Raw genomic sequence first — 22,697 nt, 5'->3', positions numbered from 1 at the left:
AAGGAGATTACCACCTCGTTTGACAGAAAAAAATAGATGCCTTCAAACCTGTGTATTTTGCGCTGTTGCAGAAACGGACTCACAGGTACACGAACTCCTGTAATTCTATACACACTCCAGGCGTATGATACTGTATATACTGCTACATGAATTTGGAAATTACATCCTTTCAAGAGGAAGTATGTCACTTTGTAGACAGAAGAATAAAGAAAGGAAACACGTTGACTTTGTCGTGACAAGCAGAAGGAGATCTGTGGTAGGTTCCTAGTTTGGTATTCCATCCTCCAGATGACTCTGCTGCATAGTGTGTTCTGTTGGTCCAGACGTGATTTTATTTCAAGTCTACTCAGCTTCCAAAGTTACAAATGAGAACTATAATTAATTAAGCTGTAGCAGTTTTAACAACATTGAGCTATGTGCTGGAATAAGAGATGGCTAACTTGAAGGATGTTTACATTGGGTCTTATTGTTTAATGTTATCCTGATTTGGAGGCCCTTTAAAAATACCAGAAATTGGTTTATTTTAACATTAATTCTAGTTAAGGATTTTAAAGCAGCGTTTTAAAAGTCTTTGGTACCTGCACTGAAAGATAGATGCACTCCTTCCCACCTATCTTTAGGATCCATCATAGGAGCTGAGAATTATTTTCAATAAATTAGCTGTGATCGTGACAAATCTTACTGCTTTGAAGGGGGAAGAAGGCTTTTTGTGAGGTGATACTGACAGGATATGGTTTTCTCCCACTTATATAATACCTATCTTAAGAATCAGTAAAACATTTGGAGATGACACTGTAATTTGGAGACCTTTTCTTTTCTGAAGGTAATTCAAATAAAAGATGGCCCTGAGGAGTTAGTAAGATGGAAATAAAAAAGAATAAAGTAATTTCTACTTGAACAGCAAGCTGATACTCTAAGGGGATACAGCAGTGACAGGTAACCAGAAGTATGGGTTTTGACTTGAAGGATAAGATAGCCTACATCAGTCATCTCTTGCTGCATAACAAACAACAAAATAACAACAAAACATCCCGGTGGCTCACACTGGCTCACACCTCGCAAGCATTTATTTTTTGCTCCGTTGCCTGGGGCAGCTCACTCCGTTTCTCACTTTGAGGCCCAGACTGGAAGGTCAGTGACTCTCTGGGCTAAGTTCTCCTCATGATGCTGTCAGATGCTCAGGAGGGGGGAGCCTTACTACGCAAGCTCGTTTCAAGCCTCTGCCAGTGCCAGAGTCCCTAGCATACCATTGACCAAAAACAAATCATATGACTAAGCCTGAAATCAGGGAGGAGGCAAGTGCACTTCATCCAGCAAGAGGCCATAGAAATAACCACATGGGAACAATTGGGACCAACAATTCTATTTACCACAAATGCTAAAAACGTTAGCAGCTGAAGGAAGCATTTGGTTATGAGATTATATGGTGCTACCTTGTTGTCTTTGGCTTTTGTCGTTTCCCATGCTCCAAGAAACACCAGTTCGGGTTTGCGTGTGACCGTGGACTGAATTTAACACGTCACGGAGGGCACGTTCCTATCAGGTAAGGGGTGAGCAGAGATTTAGGAGATTTGGATTCCAAATCTGGTTTAGCTCTTTCCTTGTTGAAGGACCCTAGGCAGTTCATATAATTTGTCTCTGCCTTGGGCCCTTGTTCTGTAAAATGAAAATACTGGGCTATTCTGTCTCTGTAGTTCCTTCTGCTACTAGGATTTAGATTTCATTCCCTGTCTATATGTGCAGGTTTCATTTATTGACACCTTCAGTCCACTTTATGTGGCCGTGTATTGGAAGGGTGTAAGACTTTAGGAAATGCTCAGGAACAACAGAAATGACTTTAGACGCCAAAGGAGGTTAGGTAGTGGACAGGTTACACTGAATGTATGGGGACTGATTATTTGTGTGTCCTCGGCTAAGTAGAATGGAGTAGTGACTGCTGAGTGCTGTGTTTGTGGTTACAGAATCTCCCAGCAGGATCTAAGTTCCCTGAGAGCAGAGACTGTGCTTTACTTTATCCTTCACTCATAGTGCCAAGTACAGTGCCTGACATGCAGCGGAGCCCATTTGGAATGAATGCAAGCTGTAAAAAGCTTCAAATGGGAAATTCATGCAAGTATAGCTTGAAAGTCTGCGAGAAAAATGTGGGTTTTCTGGAGCTCCTCTTCAGCGCCTCGTTGTTGCCTCTGGGGATCTGGAATGTTACAGTAGTCCGAGGGTTGCAGCACTGATGTAGACGCCGTCCACTCTTTGACTCCCTGCTGTATCTGCAGCACTCCGTTAGGTACTCAGGGTGTAGGAGAAGGAAACAACCGCTGTGCTGCAGTTTTCCAGTTGTTGCAGAGTTTCGCAACCGTGTGCCTCTTTCTGTAACAGAAAGACAAGACACATGGGAGAGACGTGGTGGGAGGCAACAGTGACCTCTGGTCAGGAGCAGATTTGAGGGGTTTATGGAGAGCCTCTGGGAAGCGTGAAATGACCCAATGTTTTGGTAGCCCACGTACGAAGTCAGAAGGGTGAGATGAGGCTGTAGGGAGGCAGGCAGGGTCAGGTTTGAGAGCCTGGCCTGAACTTGATCTTTACCTGGTGGCATCTGTATGTTGATCTTTACTTTTCCATCCTGGAAAAAGGAAGCCAAAAAGGGGTTTTCCGCAGGGCCGAGGATGTGATCAGAGGTGCTTTTTTGAAAAGTGGGGAACAGGAATGGCAGCAGGGAAGCTGGATGGTGGGGATGAAGGGCTCCCAGATGACAGTATGGCTTGGGAAGAATGGAGGGACAGGGGGACACCTGGCGAGTAGTCTAGCATGAACATCCACTTCCATAGCCTTCCTCAGCCTCTCCCTGTTGGTGCCTTGCCCTTCCAAAAAAAACCCAGAAAGCATCATGTGTAGCCACTTAAAACCCCTTTTTCATAAGCTGACAGAAGCTGGTGCACTGCTTCTGAAATATTGCTAGTCCTTGAAGCAGTTTGTTTTAGGTTAGAGAGCTTCAGGTGACAGGATGGGTGTGGTGTAGTCTCGGTGTTGAAGGATGTTATAACCTCACTTGGGTAAATCGTCAACTTGGTGTGTTGGAAACCACCTTGGTCACTAAAGTAATGGATGTTCTTTTGATCTTCAGTTTTTACCTTTGCTTTATCTTGCCATCAAACATTTAGAAAAATGGCTTTTGCACTAGTTTGGTTAAGTAGAACATGCCTTTCAGTAAATTCCACTGTATTACTGTGTCAGAATATCTTTTCTATTACTCCGGATTTGTTGGTATTTTCACAATTCACTCATGCACGTCTTCTAGCTTATTAGGTTCATACTTAATTAGCTTTAAACCTGTCAACTGATGTTAAGAGGCATCTCCTCGTGGTTGGGGTTGGCAGTATAACTGGTACAATTTGGGGTATCCTGTTACACCTTAGTTGCTTGTATTTGCTAGCCCTGCACCTTCACTAGTCACCAGTGGTGGTGTTCTTTCCCTTTGTGCAGTCAGTGATGACACAGCCTCTTCTTGAAGTGGCTAACAACTGGTCAGGGCTTCTAGAGCTACTGATCCGTAAGTATGGTGGGCACATGACTGGAGAGAACTGTGAAAGGGAATGTCATGGGGTTTCAGGGACTGGAAAGGTCATGTTGGGTCAGAAGCACCAGGAAGAATACTGCCCTCGCTCTTAAATGGGTGCTAAAGTGTGGGTAGAATTTCAACAGGCTTGGGCAGTTGTTGGGCTGGGCAGGGAGGAAATTCAGGGTAGTGGGATCACCTGTGACTGGAGGGTGCTTGTGGGAGAGGGTGAGCTGGTAAGGGGATCGAGAAGGACAGTGTAGTGGGAGTTGGGTTACTAGAGGTAATGCTGGAAAAGGGGGGGACATGTCCTCATCCATCATTTGTATTTAAGAGTAGGGTGCTGTTGGGCAGGGGAGTTTTCATATGTGTATCGGTGACAATAATACTGTTAAAGTTTTAAGCACCAACTGTGACGCTTTGGACTTAAAATTGTAATGGAGCATCTGTAAACACATTGGAATTATCCTCAAAATGTCCCGGAAATCATCCACTTATTCCATGATCAGGGAATAAAATATGATTAAACAGTGGATTTTAAGAATTTTATTGTTGCTATACTTCTGCAGACATGTACTAGTAACTGACTCTTACTATTTTTTTTTTTTTCTACAGTGTGTGGTTTTGCAGGCTAAAAGTGGGGACTGGATTACAGTTGATCAAAAGTGTGTATGTGTGTATTAATCATTTTGGAAAATTTAAGTTACTGATTTTGTCAATCTGAAAGCATGCTTAAAAGGACTTTAGCATAACAGCATAGTTAGTTTTCTTAGGATTGCCTTTGGCTTTTGCTGTTACAAACTTCAAGGTTAAAAAAATGTTAAATCACATATATATATATATCAGATATATGTATATCAGATATGTGTGTCTATATATAGATATATTTATGTAAATGATAAAGAATATCACTACCCAGTATTATTTATTTGATTTTCAGTAAATCACGAAATAATGTACCAGTTTGTCAATTCTGGAAACAAATAATTCAGGTTTCTATGGCATTTAACAAATATGATTATTCATAGCAAAATTTGCATTCCTGTAGCAGTTTAAGAGGAAAGCAGTTCTGTCAAAGAGGAACCAGTTGGATTTTAGAAAGGAATTAACATATAGCTGTTTAACTCTCCGTAATATTAAATAAGTATACTTTTGGTTTCTGTCTGGGGGGGGGGGGGATAATATTTTAACCCAGCGGTTTGTGGTTTATTCTTCCACATAGAACTGTATTTAGGGATGACAGTAATATTTACAAATATGTGAGCAAATGCAGAGCTGTCTGGTTTAGAACTGTATTGCCTGTTAATGACATTTTCAAAGAGAGCTTCCCGCAGGGAAAGGCTCGTGATGATTAAATAGCATCACCTTTCAGTCATCTGCAGTATAGGTTACATGTCTGCCCTTTTGGTGATGCTGGTGGCTTGGTGTCCTTGACTAGGACCAGTCTGACACTAGGCTGAAAATGTCCAAATCAATTCTAATGTAGGAGTGTAGATCACATAGGAAGATAAACATGCTAAGAGAGCCACATACAGAAAGTACTGTGTATTCCAAAGCTTAGGAGAATTAAAAAAAAATTATCTGGCATCAGGTAATTATGAGATAATTGGGAGTTACATGCAGTCATATGTGCACATTAACTAGCATGTACATACAGGCACATATATATATAATACCACCATTCAGATTTTCCAGAAGATGGACTTGTAGGAACAAGTAATGACATTCAATTCTTACACATTTAAAGTGTTAATATAAGTGCTTCTTGGGTGGCAAGGTGTGTGTGTGTGTGTGTGTGTGTGTGTGTGTGTTTTAATCGAAGTTGAAACAATTCAGCCTAATTCTGTCATATTAAACATAAACATTAAAAAAAAAATCTTTACCCTTGCCTAGCACAAAAGCCTCAGGGGACGTCCTTGTGGCAACACCAGCATCAACACCAGCATGGAGACGGTCGCAGCTCCCCAGTTGACCTTCAGTTTCCCAACACACATTAACCCACGCTCTCCTAAAGCCCCTTATTGGTTGAATGTGGCATTCTGACTGCTTGAGCTAGCCTCTGGTGCCTGGAGTTAGTTGTCTTTTTCTTGGAACTTGGTTTGCAGTTGTACTTGTTTTCCCAATTAATTAACTAACAAATGAACCCATTAAATATGGACAGAATACTTGTTTTTAGGAAAATGAAGTTGAACATTTTGGGGATACTTAGATTGCTGATAAATCAGGTGTGCTCAGACCCTATAAAAGATTAGGAGGAGACCATGGAGAATTCTGTAGTTGGATTGCTGTGCTATGGGAAGATTCCTTCTCCACTGTAAAGAAATGGCAAATGTAAATACTTGGTGACGATGCAATGTAGATTTATAAGAACGACTGGAAATCCAGCCAGAGGATGACATCTCACAGGTTTTTCTTTTATCTCAAGCACATTTACATTTATATTTTTAAGGTAAACATTTAAATCCTATATACCATTTTAAAGAAATTCTATACTTTATCTTGCTTTTTTCTTTTTAATGTTTATTTTGAGATAGAGAGTGGGGAAAGGGCAGAGAGAGAGGTGAGAGAGAATCCCAGTCAGGCTCCATGAAGTCAGTGCAGAGCCTGGGATGGGGGCTCCATCTCACAAACCCTTAGATCATGACCTGAGCCGAAACCAAGAGTCGGACGTTCAGCTGACTGAGCTACCCAGCATGCCTCACTTGCCATTTTTCTTTTTCCTTTCCTTTCCTTTCCTTTCCTTTCCTTTCCTTTCCTTTCCTTTCCTTTCCTTTCCTTTCCTTTCCTTGTCTGTCTGTCTGTCTGTCTTTCTTTCTTTCTTTCTTTCTTTCTTTCTCTCTCTCTCTCTCTCTTTCTTTCTTTCTTTCTTTCTTTCTTTCTTTCTTTCTTTCTTTCTTTCTTTCTTTCTTTCTTCTAAATTGGCCAACTAGGGTTTTGATCTGGTTTGGATTCAACTGGATAACAAACATGTTTTGACCTTACAGTCAGTGTTATTAAGAACATCAGCTACCACAAAAAGCCACATCTAACCTACTTGATTTGTGATACATCTTGTTTCTCCTTATCACCTTGTATTGAAATGGTAGGTAGAAGTAAAATGGGAATAAAAAGCATAGGTATAGTAAGAAGTTGAAAGAGGCTTGGAAGGTTGTTGCCAGGGCCTTCCATTAAAATGGCTGAGGAAATGGCCCTAACAGTGGTGTAGCTGTTGAGTGACTAAGACAGTGAGAGGGTGACTTCAGTGTGTGTTGTGGGTGTTGTGTTCACATTTATCCCTTATTCATCTCACACAAATTTGCCTCTAGATTGGGACCTTGAACTCTGTACTGATTTTCTGGTAGTGTGAGTTTCATGCAGAAAATTGTGCGTATCAAGTCAGTGAGCTTCATAGTATGTTTTTGTTTTGTTTTGTATTTAGGACCATCTTTTAGATGCATCAGCTAAAATGGATATATATTGTCAATCTCTGGCAACAAACCCTGGAAAAGCCTTAAAATGTTTGGCAGTTGGTGGTCAAACATGGTTGTTAGGGGACTTTGTAAATCATGCCTGCTAGATAGAATGCATTGTATTGGGATGAAATTAAAAGACCAGTTTTTTTTTTTTAATTCTAAATGATTTACTTTTATTTATTTTTTAAAGTAAGCTCTAGGCCCAGTGTAGGGCTTGAACTCACACCCCCAAGATCAAGAGTCTCATGCTCTACCCACTGAGCCAGCCAGGCGCCCCTCTAAGTGTTTTTGTGTAGAAAAAATCATGAGCATTAAAAAACCGTATTAACCATTAAAGATAAATTATCTCCCCAATGGCGTTTGAAATAATCTTTTATATTGCTTACGTGGATCTCATTCTCTTTTACATTAAACATGTACATTGATTATGCATCTTCCCGTGTTCTTCTCATTCAATCCCTAAGGGATCTGTATTAATGAGTTTTAGGCTTTGAACTTAAAAAATTTTTTCTTGTTCTCAAAAGTGAGACTGGGGATAAAAAGGTTTTTCATATTTCCTTTGAGAGCTTTTATTTATCTCCTATACCTCTGTCATTTGAAAATTTCTCAAGTGTATAGCAGGCGTGATTTTTTACAGATGACGAGTTTAAATGCTAGAGAATAGATTTCACTATTCCTTGGTTCACTTCCTGGTTCCGTCACTCACATTCACCTTCAGAAAGTTAGGGGAAGCATAAGCAACAGCTAAGGTGTAGGTAGGTTATTAAATCTATAGCTAGTTTACCCAAAAAAAAGGTCAAAAATTTAATTTGTTCCTATGGTGATGGAACTGAAAGTAAATTAAAAAGAAAACCAGAATGCTTGTCTTTTACTAAAGTTTACATGAATCTTTCTGTGTGTGATTTCAACCAATGCCTCTTGGCTTTGGAGGTTATGTATATATAATTTCATGATTAACAGTGTATGTACTTCCATAGAGTTCCAGTTACCTTTTTTTAATTTTTCTTTTTTAAAGATTTTATTTTGGGATTCCTGGGTGGCTCAATCTGTTGAGCATCTGACTCTTGATTTCGGCTCAGGTCATAATTTCACAGTTCTTGAGCGTGCATTGCAGAGCCTGGTTGGGACTTTTCTCTCTATTCCTCTTCTCTGTGCCCCTCCCTCGCTGTCACATGCACATTCATTCATTCTCTCTCTCTCTCCCTCCCTCCCTCCCTCCCTCCCAAAATAAATAAATAAATAAATAAGTAAACAAACAAACTTTAAAAATATTTTAAGTAATTTCTGTGCCCCATGTGAATCTCTAACTCATGATCCCTAGATAAGGAGTTGTATGCTCCATCAATTGAACCAGCAAGGAGGGCCACCTTATTTTTCAACCATAATTCTTTTTTATTTTAGTTTTAATGTGTATTTATTTTTGAGAGAAAGAGCAGGAGAGGAGCAGAGAGAGAGGGAGACACAGAATCCGAAGCAGGCTCCAGGCTCTGAGCTGTCACCACAGAGCCCAATGCAGGGCTTGAACTCATGAGCCGCGAGATCATGACCTGAGCTGAAGTCGGATGCTCAACCGACTGAGTCACCCAGGTGCCCCTAACCACAATTCTTATGATTCTTTTTCTTTATTACACATAATAGGTCTGAACTGAGGATCTTTGGTGATATATCTGTTTCAAAGTATTTATCAAATTAAGATGTTAATGATAAAAATGTGCTTGTACAAAGACATGCTTTTAGTTATTGCTGTATCTTTTTCAAAAGAACAGCAAAGCATGAATGACATCTTGTAAAACATGTGCCAAAAAGTGCCAGTCTGACAAAAAAGGCATTTAACCATTGAGAATTTTAATAAGAATTTCGAAATGATGTTATAGGGAAGTGTTCGTGTTTAATGTGTTAGGCAGTTCAGAAGATTTTGTTCATGTTTCTTGGAGACTTGCTGAGAACAAATTTGGCTTTAAATTTGTATTTATAATTTAAAAAATATGGTTAAAATTTGAAAAATAAGGCAGTGGGCTATATAACTTTAGTGAAACAAATACAAGTGTTTTAGTAGTGCTTCCATTTTTTTATATGCATTATCTTTTAAAGATCACTGCTTAATATTATGTATAACACTTGCCAACTTGCTTTTGATTAATAGAGTAAGTTCATTTAGATAATAATATAAAATATCATTGGCAGCATAACTGGAAGTGGCTTGAGCAGATAAAAATTAGCTTCAAGTTGGGACGCCTGGAGGGCTCAGTCGGTTGAGCATCCAACTTCAGGTCACTATCTTGCGGTTTATGAGTTCGAGCCCCGCGTCGGGCTCTGTGCTGACAGCTCAGAGCCTGGAGCCTGCTGCGGATTCTGTGTCCCCCTCTCTCTCCACCCACCCCTACTCGTGCTCTGTCTCTCTGTCTTTCAAAAATGAATAAACATAAAAAAAAAAATTTGTTTTTAATTAGCTTCAAGTCAAAAGCTAAATTCCTCTTTTCATATTATCTCCTGTCATCATTTGGAGAAAAGAAGCATTCCTCATCTTAGGGGTTCTTATTTAATATCTCCCACAGGCTGGGCTTTAGCAAACCAGTTTATCATTTGTCATTTGGTAGAAGTTGTAGTCTGGTGAAGGGGGAGGGAGACAAATGCAGCGAAGGCAAACAGGAGGCGGATTGAGTTATAATCTGTGCGTGTGGGATAATTTTAGGCACAGACTGGACGTGGCTCGGGCTCATGTTTTCAGACCTCGTTCCTGTGCAGGCATTGATCTAGGATTTTCTCTCTTTTCAGCTTTTATTTGTAGTGGATTTCTTTAGGCAGGACCACTGTTGATTGGTTGCTAATCATCTATAATCTGTGACGATTAGGAAGTCTAAATTAAGTATTGGATCTGTTAGATCTGATTTGGACAGAAATTTGAATGCCCAGTTTCTTGGATTGCCTTTTAATCATCATTGGTGATATGCAAATTGAGTTAGAGTCTTGAATAAGAAAAGTACCTTCGGAGTAAATGAGACAGTTCGGCAGCTCCATTAACTCTTTCTGAATACTAGGTTGGTATTTAGTCTACCCAAACAATAATTTACTAAGTTTAGCATACCCAGACAGTAATTTGCAAAGTAATACCTTGAAGATGCTGGAAAGAGTTAATGAAGCTTCTGAAGTACCTTGTGTTTTCTTGGAGAACCTGTGTCAGCATTTCTAGTGGTTGTACTGGAGGACAAGTGTCCTTAAATCGAATGCTGATTGCAGGAATTGTTGCTAAATTTATGCTCCCATTTTTCGGTTTTTATCCCACTCCTGTCCTATCCCTGGCCCTTTTTTTTTGCAAGACTCCTTTTTCTTATTCTGAGTGAGTGTTCCCCAGGGTTCATTCACTCCTGTACCTCAGGCTGTTTTGTGATGGTCTCTCTTCTCACCGGATTTAGCCCGGTGCCTTGACAACACGTGGTTTCTGGAGACCACTTGGTTCTTGCTGTCTTGTTCTTCACCTCCCATAATCTCCTGTATCTACCTCTCCACATCTTTCTTCCCAACTTCTAGTCTAATTTTCAACCAGCTGGTGACCAAACCAACTCATCTTCCTCCCTAAAACCAGCTCCCCCCACTGCTTCATTATGTTTTGAATAGCACTTTCTGCCACTCTTTCAAGAGTCTAATTTTGGAGCCATGGAAACTCCTCCCATCAACTCCAGCCTCCTTGGTGGAGCATCTGGATGAAACTCCCTTGGGGTCTCCCCTCTCTCCCCTGTGGTACCTACTGTCTCATCTCTGGGCCTCTACCCTGGGCTTGCTGCGTCCAGTGTCCTTCTTCCTCACTCTGCTCTGGACAGGCTACCATGTCAGATCCCTTGACGTGTTACTCGAATTAGAGCATTTATCTCAGACACCTTCAGACAGTCTGTACTGGCATTCCAGGCCATTCACCATCTGAAAGGCCCATCTTTCTAGCTTCCTTTCCTGCAGACTCCTGTACCAGCGCACCTTCCGTGCTGTAAGATACTCTCCTCCCCCCTGGAGTTGTTTTACTATTCTCCACACCCAGCAGGGCATGCCTTTTTCTCTGTGCACACTGATCCTTCTAGGACTATTCAGTGGAAGAAGCCAGGCCCGAAAAGGTACGTTCTGCACAATCCCATTTGTATGAATTCCAGTAAACAAGCAAAAGTAGCGTATGAGCTAGAAGTCATAATAGTGCTTACCTATGGGGAAGGGGCGGCCGACTAGGTGGGGTGTGAGAGGGCCACCCACTACTAGGGTGCTGGAAATGATTTGGGTGGTTGTTGCATGGGGATATACAAATGTAAAAATTCATAGAGCTGTACACAGCAGATTCCAGTGCTTGGCTGGCTCTATGTAAATTAAGCATCAATAAAACGTAGACTAAAAACAGTGTGCACCGTCTAAGGCTGTGATAGGTTTAAATTCGATAATGAGTTTAAAATGCTGTGCACAGAGACTGCTGTGTGGGGAAAAATCCCCATGCTGCAGTAGGACAGAGTTCTTTTTCTCCTGAATTGTGTAGCAGATATTCCTCAACAAGACTAATTTTGCAAATAATTTGACCTTGAAGACCATTTTTTGTATTACATTCTTCACTTGAATCTTTATTGCCACATTTATTGCTCGGTTGATATTGTTGGTTTAATGTGGATACCTGTTTCTATTTTTGTTTAGCGTACATTTTTGATCATCAGTAGTAATAGTGGCAGGTGTGGTGTTTTGTGGAAAGCTTGTAATAGTTTTAATGTTTCCCCTCACCCCAAATGTTGCATACATCAAAAGAAGGATTTTGAGTTTATTTTAAAAGTATTTTACACAAGCTTAAGTTTGGAGTTATTTCCCTGGTTACCAGGGAAGCATCCATAAATGGGACTTAGGGGAAGGCTGGCCTGTTCTGGGGAAGACTTTCTTGGCAGGGCTGTTAAAATGGGCTTAAATGATTTTTAAATAATAAATGTTTTGCAAGATGGTGGTTAGCAAACTTTAATGTGTGCATGAATCACCTCTGTACAAATGTGGGTTCTGACTCATTAGGTCTGGGGGGAAGCCTGAGGTCCTGCATTTGTAACCAGCTCTCAGGTGCTGCGGCTGGTCCCTGACACACTTTGAGTAGCCCAGAATTAGTGACATTACAAAGGGCAAAGCAAGAATAACTTAGCTTATAAAAACCACCCCACCAATTTGGGTGGATAGTGACCCTGTGAGCCATGTTTGTGTGAATATAACTGAAAGAACCCATTCAAGAAAGTACTAAGTCTTCTTTTAAAGTTTTAGTATTACCTGATTTTTTTCCCCCCACGTTAGTGGGCCAGACTGGTTGATTTCATTAATTTGTTTTTGTTCCCTCTTGAAAATAACATTGTATCAGTTGAAATGGTCATGAATCCAACCAGAATTTTTAGGGAAAGAAATTTAAAAATAACTTGGAATCATTTGTGACTGCCCCTCCTAAAAAATAAAGAAAACAGAAAAACTAAACTAAATACCACTGGCAAGGCACAGCCCTTCCCCATTTGTCACCATGTTCCGTGAACAATACTTGACAGAATAACCACCGCGGTGCTGAATGCCATGTGAAGAGCCAATTTCACTGCTTCATGTTCTCCCGCTCGCTGTGGGTAGATTTCCATTCCCCTTCTCTGAACTGGGACCTCTTTTATTCCGTGTTCCCTCTTGCTTGTCATATTCTTGACTCGGCAGAGGATGATTTTATACTCTGTCAGACTTTAACATCTGTCAGGCTATGATTTGAAACTGAGGAAAATCCAAGTTACAAATTGAAGAGGAGATCCAGCCCTTTGATGTTGGGAAAGCAGTGCTGTCTGGGGACCTGTCCCCAGAGCAGTGCCCGCCAGCCCGCCACTAGCCTGCCTGCTGTTACAGGGTGACAGGAAGAATGTGGCTCTGCCTGCTGGCTTCTGGGCACATTCCTTTCTGTTTGGGACCAGAGTAAGTACCAGATATACACGTTATTGAATTACTTAATGAAGATTTTGTAGCACATCTCTAATTCTGTTGAAAAAGCCGTTTCAGGCCCAGAAGTGTGTATGGGGGCAGGGAGGGAGGAGAGGAAGAGAGAGGAGCTTTTACATTCGAGAACGGGGTCCTCTGTGACCCTCAGGATGCATGGGAGTACTCCAAGGCCGGCTGTTTCTTTTCAGCCCTGAATTGGCAAGGGGACCGATGCAAGCTCAAGGGAAGGTTCTTAATAGGGCAGGACCCTTTACCAAGGGGAGAATGCAGGGGTTCGGCTTCAGCCTTGACTCAGTGTTGCCATTCAGACACAGGAGATCTTATTTAAGCTATGATTGAGGGCCTTCAGATTGTGGGCTGTGGTTTACAGACCCTGATACCTTAGAGGGGCGCAGCTCACACTGGTAAGAATGGGCCCCAGTGGTCTCTGTCAGAATCGTGTGTAATTGAATTATGTAGATGGTTCCAATAACAAAAATACCTTCACCTCCCTATCACCTTCTTATTGGGGAGATCTCTGCCTTCGAAAATCAGAGAACATACAGAAAGGTTGGGTGGCCATGAACATGTCTTTTCTCTCAAGCTCTGAGACTTTATCTGTATTGATAATAAGAATAGTGGTCCTAAATACTAAACACAGTTATTGTTGGATTGATTGAGATAATATATATGGAAAGACTATGGACTCGAAAGTATTTGAAGAGAATGGTTGTGCATCTTGTAGACTTTCTTTCCTGAATACCATAATGCTTAGATGATTACAAAGAAATCAAGAATTATCACCAATGTTTAAAAAGTGGGTGTGACTTCTATGTGTTGCTGGCTTGGAATGTAAGCTGGCTGAGAACAGAGCCTACCCAGTGATGTGTGTATTTAGTACAGTGCAAACTGGGATTCGTTGGGTCAGTTGGAGAAGGTGGCCCTGATGGTAACAGTGATAACCATACCCTTGAATCTCACTGGGCCAGCCACTGAGCTGCTCCACGCTCCAAGTACGTGACCTTACTGGAACCTTGGGTAACTATTGTCCTCATTTTATGGTGGAGGAAACAGAAAGCTTAAGTAATTTGCCTAAGGTCGTATAACGAGTAACTGGCAGAGATTTGAGTCGAGATCTCCAAAGAAGGCCACATTGCTTCATAAGGCTAGTTTTTAAAATTTTTTTCCTCAGGGCGCCTGGGTGGCTCAGTCGGTTGAGCGTCTGACTTCGGCTCAGGTCATGATCTCATGGTTCGTGGGTTCAAGCCCCGCGTCGGGCTTTGTGCTGACAGCTTTGAGCCTGGAGCCTGCTTCTGATTCTGTGTCTCCCTCTCTCTCTGCCCCGCCCCTGCTCACGCTCTGTCTCTCTGTGTCTCTTGAAAAGAAATAAATGTAAAATTTTATTCCTCATACGAGGAATAGCCCACAAAGACTTTAAGATAGTCTTCCAAAGGCTTACATTTTCACTGAGGCTCACCAGACTATGGAAAGAAATTACCACTAATGGCGTACCTGGATTAGAGCAACCCTGCTCCTTGTCTTGGCCTGGGCTTTCTGGTGAGGTGTCAGAACAAAAGCCTCAGGACTCCTGGAAAACAGTATAGTGACCATTTGAGAGCAAATGGGGGTTAATTTCCTTTCCATGTAAGGAAAGATGAACACTTGGTCCATTTGGCCACTCGAGAGGACTTAAATCAGGTTCCATAACTATCAACTTTACTGTCCCTTTGTTGCAGGACAAAACACACAGACTATGTTATTCCGCCCTGAGCCCAGAGCAAATTATGTTGTGTTAAATAATCACAATGCTTTTATACTTAATTGGACTTAAACTCCCTCCCCCCCTTCCCACCTCCAAACTATGTAGACATTTCATGGAGTCTGTCAATCACCAGAAGGAAAAAGACTCAATGTGTCACTGTTGTGTGGCTAGCAGACCAAGTTGTGAAATAAACATACCTTGAAATGTGACTTTCATACCTCATGTTTTTTATGGCCTTACTCCTTAAAGTATGATCCATGGATTGGGCTAAAGGCATCAGCCTCACCAGGGAGCCTGTTAGAATCTCAGTCTTGGGGCGCCTGGGTGGCGCAGTCGGTTAAGCATCCGACTTCAGCCAGGTCACGATCTCGCATTCCGTGAGTTCGAGCCCCACGTCGGGCTCTGGGCTGATGGCTCAGAGCCTGGAGCCTGTTTCCGATTCTGAGTCTCCCTCTCTCTCTGCCCCTCCCCCGTTCATGCTGTGTCTCTCTCTGTCCCAAAAATAAATAAAAATGTTGAAAAAAAAATTAAAAAAAAAAAAAAAAAAAGAATCTCAGTCTTGATGCCAGGTATACTGGATCAGAACCTGCATTTGGACAAGATTCCAGGTGATTCCTGTGCATGTTCAAGTATCAAGTATTTATGGTACTCGACCCCCTCCAAGTTAATGATTAGGCTTCTTTCTTCTCTACAAAGTCCATTTCAGGGATCAAATCTATTTTGGACCTGGGCCCTAAAGAACAGCTGTCTCAGGTTTAGCTGTTTAGCATCAAGGGGCATTTTGCCATTTGTAGCCAAGTCTGACTTATTTATTAAACCTCTTCATCTGTCTCAATTTTTCTCTGTACTGTGTATACCATTTGTGATGCAAAGCTAGTGTGGTGTTCCTTTATTTGGGGAGAGGAGTTAATCTTGGCCTTTTGAGTGTAGAAATCTCAACCAGATTACAAACATGATGATCTCCTGTAGATCCCATTGAAGATAGAAGCCCATTAAGCAGTTGTATTATCCAGATTTCTTCCTCCAGTTGCACAACTACTTCTTCCTCCAGCTTGTGCTCTTTCTTAGAGGGGAGGGTGAGGCATATAAAAAGTTGCTATGTGAGCACGTATACAGAGGTGCTCTACCTCTTTGGTTATTGTCTATGCCTCCTGCCCTCTCAGCAGGCAACCGGGGCCTGATTCTTGTCACTTACTGGCTTTGTTATCACGGCCTCCGTTTTCTTCACCCCAAAACGAAGGTGTTGGATTCGTACACTCTGGAGAAACTCACCAACCCATTTTTACCCTCTGCAGCCAGCTCAGCTCTTCATGACCCGTGGTCATTTCTGCCCGTGTTTCTGACACCTCTCCTTTCTACCCTTTTCTTCCTTCTCTACCCTTGCTGCCCTGGCCTTCCCCTGGGCTCCTCCTGCCCTCACTCACCTCCTTAAACTCCAGAATGGCATAGAAGTGATCAGTGTGTGGTTTTTGTGCACTGTCAAGGAGGGAGATTCCATGTTCAAGGACTCAGAGTTGAACTTGGGAATTTATGTGAATTTATAGTATCTCCACTTGATTATACAGTTCTCTTGGGAGTGCTTCAAGCAGAAGTAGCCCATCATGAATTTTGTTTTGTTTTGTTTTGTTTTAGGGAGGAGGGCTCTCCTGTTTTTAGGGAGGAGGGCCCACTAAGTCCTTTTCAAATTCAGAGAAAGTAGGGTATCTTGGATCATTTTAGTATTAACTGTGGGTTTTTGTCAGGCCAGCCTGTCTAAGGGGATCTCATTAGGCAGCGCTCTGTAATGATGACAGAGCAGCTTAAAATGTCCAACTAAATGTAAATGATCTCAGAGCCAGTAGTTGAGTTTCACTTGAAAGCCAATGAAACATCTAATTAAGGAGCAAAGGAGGATGTCAGAAGGATCCAAAGTCCTGAATTTTTGTTATATTGCGGTGGATTTTACTGGAGGATTCTTTATAAACAATAAAAAAACTTGGTTTTCCCTTTTTCTTTACCTGTGGAATAAATAGAACCAGCTCATAGGTTGGAATGTCCGGTAGATTGTATTACGTACTACCAGGGTTCAAATTTGAACTTGAAATATTTTTAAGCAAACTATACAATGGTAAACGCTTTTCTCCACTTCATGTATAATTATCTTGCTAAGCTTTTTTAAGCCCTACGTAAGGAGAAAACAGAAACATCTTGGAATGATTGTAAACTGGTGCCTATGACCCTGGAAGTGAACTGTTTTCTAATTACTGTATTACATGTATCACTTAAGGTTCTATACTCCTCCTCCTTGGAATCTTAGATTTTAAATAGTACGATTCAAAATGCTGCCTTCTGTTCTTGAGGCATAGTTGATACTTTAGCAACGTTCAGTTTTATATACATAATTGTTGTATAGGCTGTGAAATTATTACTTATTAGATTAGTAATATCACAAGCTATGTACCTTTTAATTGTGTTTAATAATGTGAGACCCAGAAATGCCCCCTCTGTTCTCCTTTAATATTTCGTGGCAGGACAGTAGGGATGCACCATCATTGTTAAGCAGTAGGTAATAAAAGGGACTGGAAAACGGGGATTGGGGTTATTGAAAGTGCAAAACAAGAGAGAATAGCTTGTAGATTCTTTCTGGTGATTAAAAGTTTGGTTTTCCTGGCTGTGCTAAGTACTGCAGAAAGATGAACCAGGGTGAGAGTGTCAGTCCTTCAGTAGCTCACATCCAAGGCAGGGCTCACCTGATGTTAGAGTTCTAGTCGCTGAATTGGAGCTCTTCAGAAAATGTTCCTGAGGCATGTAGAAATCAGGGCATCCTTCTGTCAGCCTTTCTTCTGCCTTGATTTCAGTGCCATTCAAAAAGAGAGCGTTCTTTGTTCTGGATCTTTGAAATATGGATTGATCTGTTGCTTTTCAAAATTTAAGGTAACTGCCTCCAAGGTACTGTAGGCCTGATTCACAAAGCAGATGGCAGGCAGGAAGGGACGTTGTCTGTATCCTGAGTTTTGATAAGTGGTTTTTGTTGTTGTTGTTGTTGTTTTTAAATGGAGGACCAGGTACACAGGTTCTCAAATTAAGTTGTCTGGAGTTGAGTCCTCTGAGAGCTGTTGGAGGAGGAGGTGAGAATAGCATGAGGTTTAAATGAGACAGGCATTGCACATTCTGGTGCCTCCAGCTTCGAAGAGTAAGACATACATAGTGTTGTGGGATGAAGATGTCCATTTGTGAACATTCAGCAAGCCTAATGATTTATTTCATTTAATATACTTGGAAAGCTTTAACTTCTTTGTTGATCTGTAGCCACCAACAATTTGGAATCGTCTTTGCTATAGAGTTACATGTTTTCCCTGGGAAATAATACATAGCCAGCAGCTAGTGGGGACGGTATGAGAAATAAGAGAGAGATTGATTAACTCCATTCCACCCTCATATGCACAGCCTCATGGCTATGTGTGTGCACATGTGCGTGTGTGTGTTAGCCCTGTTTTGTTTTTTTTAACTATATGACCATTTATATGCAGCCCTGTTTTTTGTTTATAACTGTATTACCATTTATGTGCAGTTCCAGAATAGTGGAAATAAGTTATGGCAAATAAAAATCATAGTAGAGGCTGCCATTGTTGGGGGAAGGAGGGGTTGGCAGAATGCTAGATCAATCGGAAAAGAACACAGGGAAATTTCAGGGGTGATGGAAATGTCCTCTTCTGGATCGGACTGGTGGTTCCATGAGTGTATGCAACAGCCAGACTCAACTGTCTCTTAAGATCTGTGCATTTAATTTACTATAAATTGTACCACCCCCCCCCCAAAACGTGAAATGCTTCATAAATTTGTCATCTTTGCACAGGGATCATGTTAATCTCTGTATCATTCCAATATTAGTACATGAAGCACATTACAGCTTCTCTTGTTAGTTACAATTTTAAAGTTCTTTTTTCCCCATAGAAGACTTATAAGACTTGGTTAAACAATACAGTGATTGGAAAGATGATGTGGTCACACTTTGAAATATCTAATGTTTTGACTTCAGGTAAAACATGCATTGTAACCTCTTAGCACGTAGTATTTCATAAAAGTCACTGAACAAAAAAGCCTTCATTATTAGAGGCTGGCCTCCTTCCTTCCTTCCTTCCTTCCTTCCTTCCTTCCTTCCTTCCTTCCTTCCTTCCTTCCTTCCTTCCTCCCTTCCTCCCTCCCTCTCTCTCTCTCTCTCTCTCTCTCTCTCTCTCTCTCTCTCTCTCATGAATGAGAATCCCAAGCAGGCTCCACACTGTCAGCACAGAGCCTGATGCAGGGTTCGATCCCATGAACCCTGTGAGATCACTACCTGAGCTGAAATCAGGAGTTGGATGCTTAGCTGACTGAGCCACCCAGGTGCCCCCATTAGATGATTTCACACTGAGATGTTCCAGGGCAAGAGTCAGTGTTTTTGTAGAAAAGTCCTTTCTTTTGGAACTCTCAAAGAGATAAAAAGTAACAAATCCAGGATGAAAAGTTACTTTAATTCTAGTATCATAAATGAATTCCCACAACAGTGGCCATCTCCGGAATATGCAAAGACTTTTCTTACCATATCTCCTTCTTACTCATTGAGTCACTGTATACTAAATATCAAGTCCATGCCTGACACAGTCCCAGGGGCTAGAGGCCCAGCAGTAAACACCACTCACCGAATTCATACCCATGTAGAGTTTACAGTCTCAGTAGGAGAGAAGGATAAAAAGTGCTTTGGAAAAAGTTAAGCAAGGAAAGTGGGGGGACCCTGGATTTGAGGGTGGCCTTATTGGGGTACATTTATGCAGACACCTAATATGATGACGTCTTCTTTTGGGTCTTTTGAATTTTGCACCACATACATATAGTTCCTCATCACAAATAAATATTAAGAAAGAATATACAGTATCAACTCTTGACCACGTTATGTCCTTCTGTTAGGATACTGGGCCTTAATGAAGTCTTTGATCCCAAAGATAAGAAAAGTAGCTGCTACTGAGTTGGATAGTTTTATACATAAATTGCTTAAATTTTTATATTGAAGGCTTTAATGAAATGGAATATTTTTGCTATTAATTGCTGGATAATGTATTCTGAAACTTAGCAGTTTATTTTTTTATTTTTAAAGTTTACTTATTTATTTTGAGAGAGAGTGAGCACGAGAGAGAGCAGGAGTGGGGGAACGGTAGAGAGAGGGAGAGAGAATCACAGACGGGCTCCTGACCTGAGCCGAAACCAAGAGTTGGACACTCAACTCACTGAGCCACCCAGGTGCCCCTGAAGCTTAGCAGTGTAAAATAACACACAGTCATTATCTCACAGTTTCTGTGGGTCAGGAATCTGGGGCCCAGCTTACCTGGGTGCCTGCAGGGGAGGAGACGTCGCAGGGCCTGAGTATCAGGAGGAGATCCTTGGGGCTTCTTAGAGGCGGGCTGCTGTGTGGTGTCTCTCAGTGGCCGCATTTCATCCTGCCCTTAAAGGAGGAAAAAGAAACTATTTCCCGGACTTTTTCATCCCGTTTTTCAATCAAATATAGCACACATCACAGGGAAGTGACGGTTGGCAAAAATAACAAAACAGTAGTGAAATTACAGAGTGAATGGCCTTTAATGGTTTTACGTTTTCTGTGATCATAGGCCCCATTGGCTGTTTCTTGTGTCAGCCTCCACTCTGCTGTCTGTCCTTCCCAGAACCTGGGTCAGGACAGCACTAGGATTCCTGTTTGGGGCCATTCCACCTCGGGCTGCCCCGCACGCTACCCTGCTGGTCGCCGCCTCCACCCCTGGCGGTCTCTGCGGCTTCGGTTCCTCACAGTTGCTCAGTTTGGCTGAGGGTGATTGCCACTAATGGTTTCTTCCTTTTGTGAGGCTTGCTTTCTCCATGAGCCGCTGCCTGTCTGGACCGTGCCTGGACCCAGTTGCAGGGCTGCGTGTCTGGAAGGTGGGGGCCGTGAGGAAACTCTCCTACAACACTGCCATCCTTCAGCAGCAAGCTGCCGGCTTGCCCTCTTCCGAAGCGAGTGTTCCGTCTCGGGTTTCTCAGGGCTCCCCCTTCCCCCTTACTGGTTGGCAGAAGGGCCAGGGCCTCTTTGTTTCTCACTTGATTTGCAGAGCAGAAGTAATAGACTTCGGTAAACTTCTTGAGTGGTCCTCCCTTTCTGCTGGGACTGCTAGTCTTTGTGGCCTGACGCATCCTGTGTCTTCATCAGTCACGCCCCATACCTCCAGAGGTCTTGCTGAGCCTTTGCGTTGTAGTTTCTGCAATACCTACCACCTTAGAAACCAGAAAGGAATAAAAGGAAGAAGACCGTGGACATTAGGTAGAAGAGGATTTTGCTGGCCAGTACATGAAGCGGAATGTTAAGTGAAAATTATCGTGTGTCGGGTGAAACGTTTAGTTAAATTAAGCCCACCTCCTTCCCCAAACAATTTGATTTTCTTGCAAAAAGCTGCACAGGAGGTATTTAGTACAGTTCTTGGGTGTTATTTAAACTGGAACGGAATTTCAGCCTATCACCACTTCCTCATCATGCTTCCCAGCTAGTCTGAGCTCTCGCAGCAAGTTCTAGACTTTCAGAATGCTGGGTAACCTGTGCTGCGGAGATCGGAAGGTAAGCTTTATCTGTTGCATTTTCTGGGTTTGTGCTGTGTCTGGTTCATCTTTAGCTTTCGCTCATTCTGCGTTTGAGTTGACATATTTCAGTTCTTGCTGGGCTGCCACTGTTAGTTGGTATCTGTCCTGCAGAGCGTGGTTAGGTCCCTAACGGTATTCCCTCAGACTGGGTGGGATTACTAACGTGGGGTCCTGTTATTTGGGGCTCACAGACCCTTACAGGATTCGAAGGGTCTTTGGACGCCAGCCGTTTACTCCAGGGAAACTCTTGGGGTGAGTAGCAGGTTAAGGCTGTGCCTGAGGTCACCAGGCTGGTTAGTGACACCGCATAGAGCAGGGTTTCTTGGCTCCCAGCTCAGTATCCTCTCCCACACACAGTGCTTCTTCCCAGCTGCGTCACCTTGCAGGCAAGCTGAAGGCAGTCTCCTGTCTTCATTCTACACCCTTGACAGATGAACGCTTCTCTAAAACTTGAGTCAGTTTAGCTCTGGAAGGAGTGGGCCTTTGGATAATGGTCATTTTGGAAAGAAAGCTATTTTAGGGACGGTAGCTGCCAGGAGTCATTATGTAAGAAAGGACCCAAGAGTCTCAGCAAGGAGAGGATTTCCCTGTTGGTGCCATTTAAGTCATGGTATAAATTTCTCTCATGGTGTTTTGTTTGCATCATTTGGCTTAGATGTTGTTAGATGTTACTAGCTTCATCCAATTCCTTGTTTTGTGAAAATAGGTTTTTTGTTGATCTAAGTGGGCTTCTCTTTGTCAGTGTGCCGGAATAGTCGTTCTTGGACCGAAACGATGGCTTTTGAATCTCTCTGCTGTGTTTTCAGGCATGCCGTAGGGGTTGTAAGATAATACTGTCGTTACCAGGAGTTGGGTAAGGGCCATGAACACTGGGGAGAGAGCGGAGAGAGCCTGCCACAGGACCGAATCGCAGGCTTCTGCTAAAGCTTCTTGACTGCAGATTGTGGCAAAGGAGTAGGACTTGCGGCTCTTTAGATTCCTTGTATCTCCGTCTTCACATTGTTGTTTCCAAGCACCCCTCAACCATCTGCTGCTTCGGGCCTGGTCCAGTCGTGCTCTGGTGACCAGCCCCAGAAGCCTGACAGCTCTTCCTGTCTCGACTCCTGCCAGTTCCGACCAGCCGAGCTCCCAGCACACGGGAACAATGGGGCTCCTTGAAGACTCGCCTACTGTTGACACACAGAAGCACATTTCCTCTTTCTGAACTTCCAGACAGAGTTACCGTGGTGGCTTTGAAATTTGCTCTGAGACGAATACACTCAAAGGATTCCGTTAATCTATTCTGATTTACTTAGGAGGCGGCCGCGCTCATTATTTGACTTATGTTAGTGGTTAATTAACCAAACTAGAACATGTTTCCTTTTTACAAATTGAATGC

The 22,697-nt window shown here is 42.3% G+C and overlaps 1 protein-coding gene, 1 non-coding gene and 1 pseudogene across 2 annotated transcripts in view; 2 read left to right on the top strand and 1 right to left on the bottom strand.

Annotated features, from left to right (window-relative positions):
- Positions 1–22,697, top strand: part of FOXO1 (forkhead box O1) — a 97,362-nt gene that overhangs the window by 45,785 nt on the left and 28,880 nt on the right. The gene's annotated exons all lie outside the window — the stretch shown is intronic.
- TRNAR-UCG lies at positions 14,138–14,222 on the top strand. Its single transcript has one exon. It is a non-coding gene; the product is annotated as a tRNA-Arg (tRNA).
- On the bottom strand, positions 18,499–18,597 carry LOC122496573 (annotated as a pseudogene).

The sequence above is a fragment of the Prionailurus bengalensis genome, chromosome A1 (assembly GCF_016509475.1).
Source record: "Prionailurus bengalensis isolate Pbe53 chromosome A1, Fcat_Pben_1.1_paternal_pri, whole genome shotgun sequence".
Classification (NCBI taxonomy): domain Eukaryota; kingdom Metazoa; phylum Chordata; class Mammalia; order Carnivora; family Felidae; genus Prionailurus; species Prionailurus bengalensis.
Note: the sequence above shows the minus strand (reverse complement) of the source record. Positions and strands in the feature narration are given on the sequence as shown.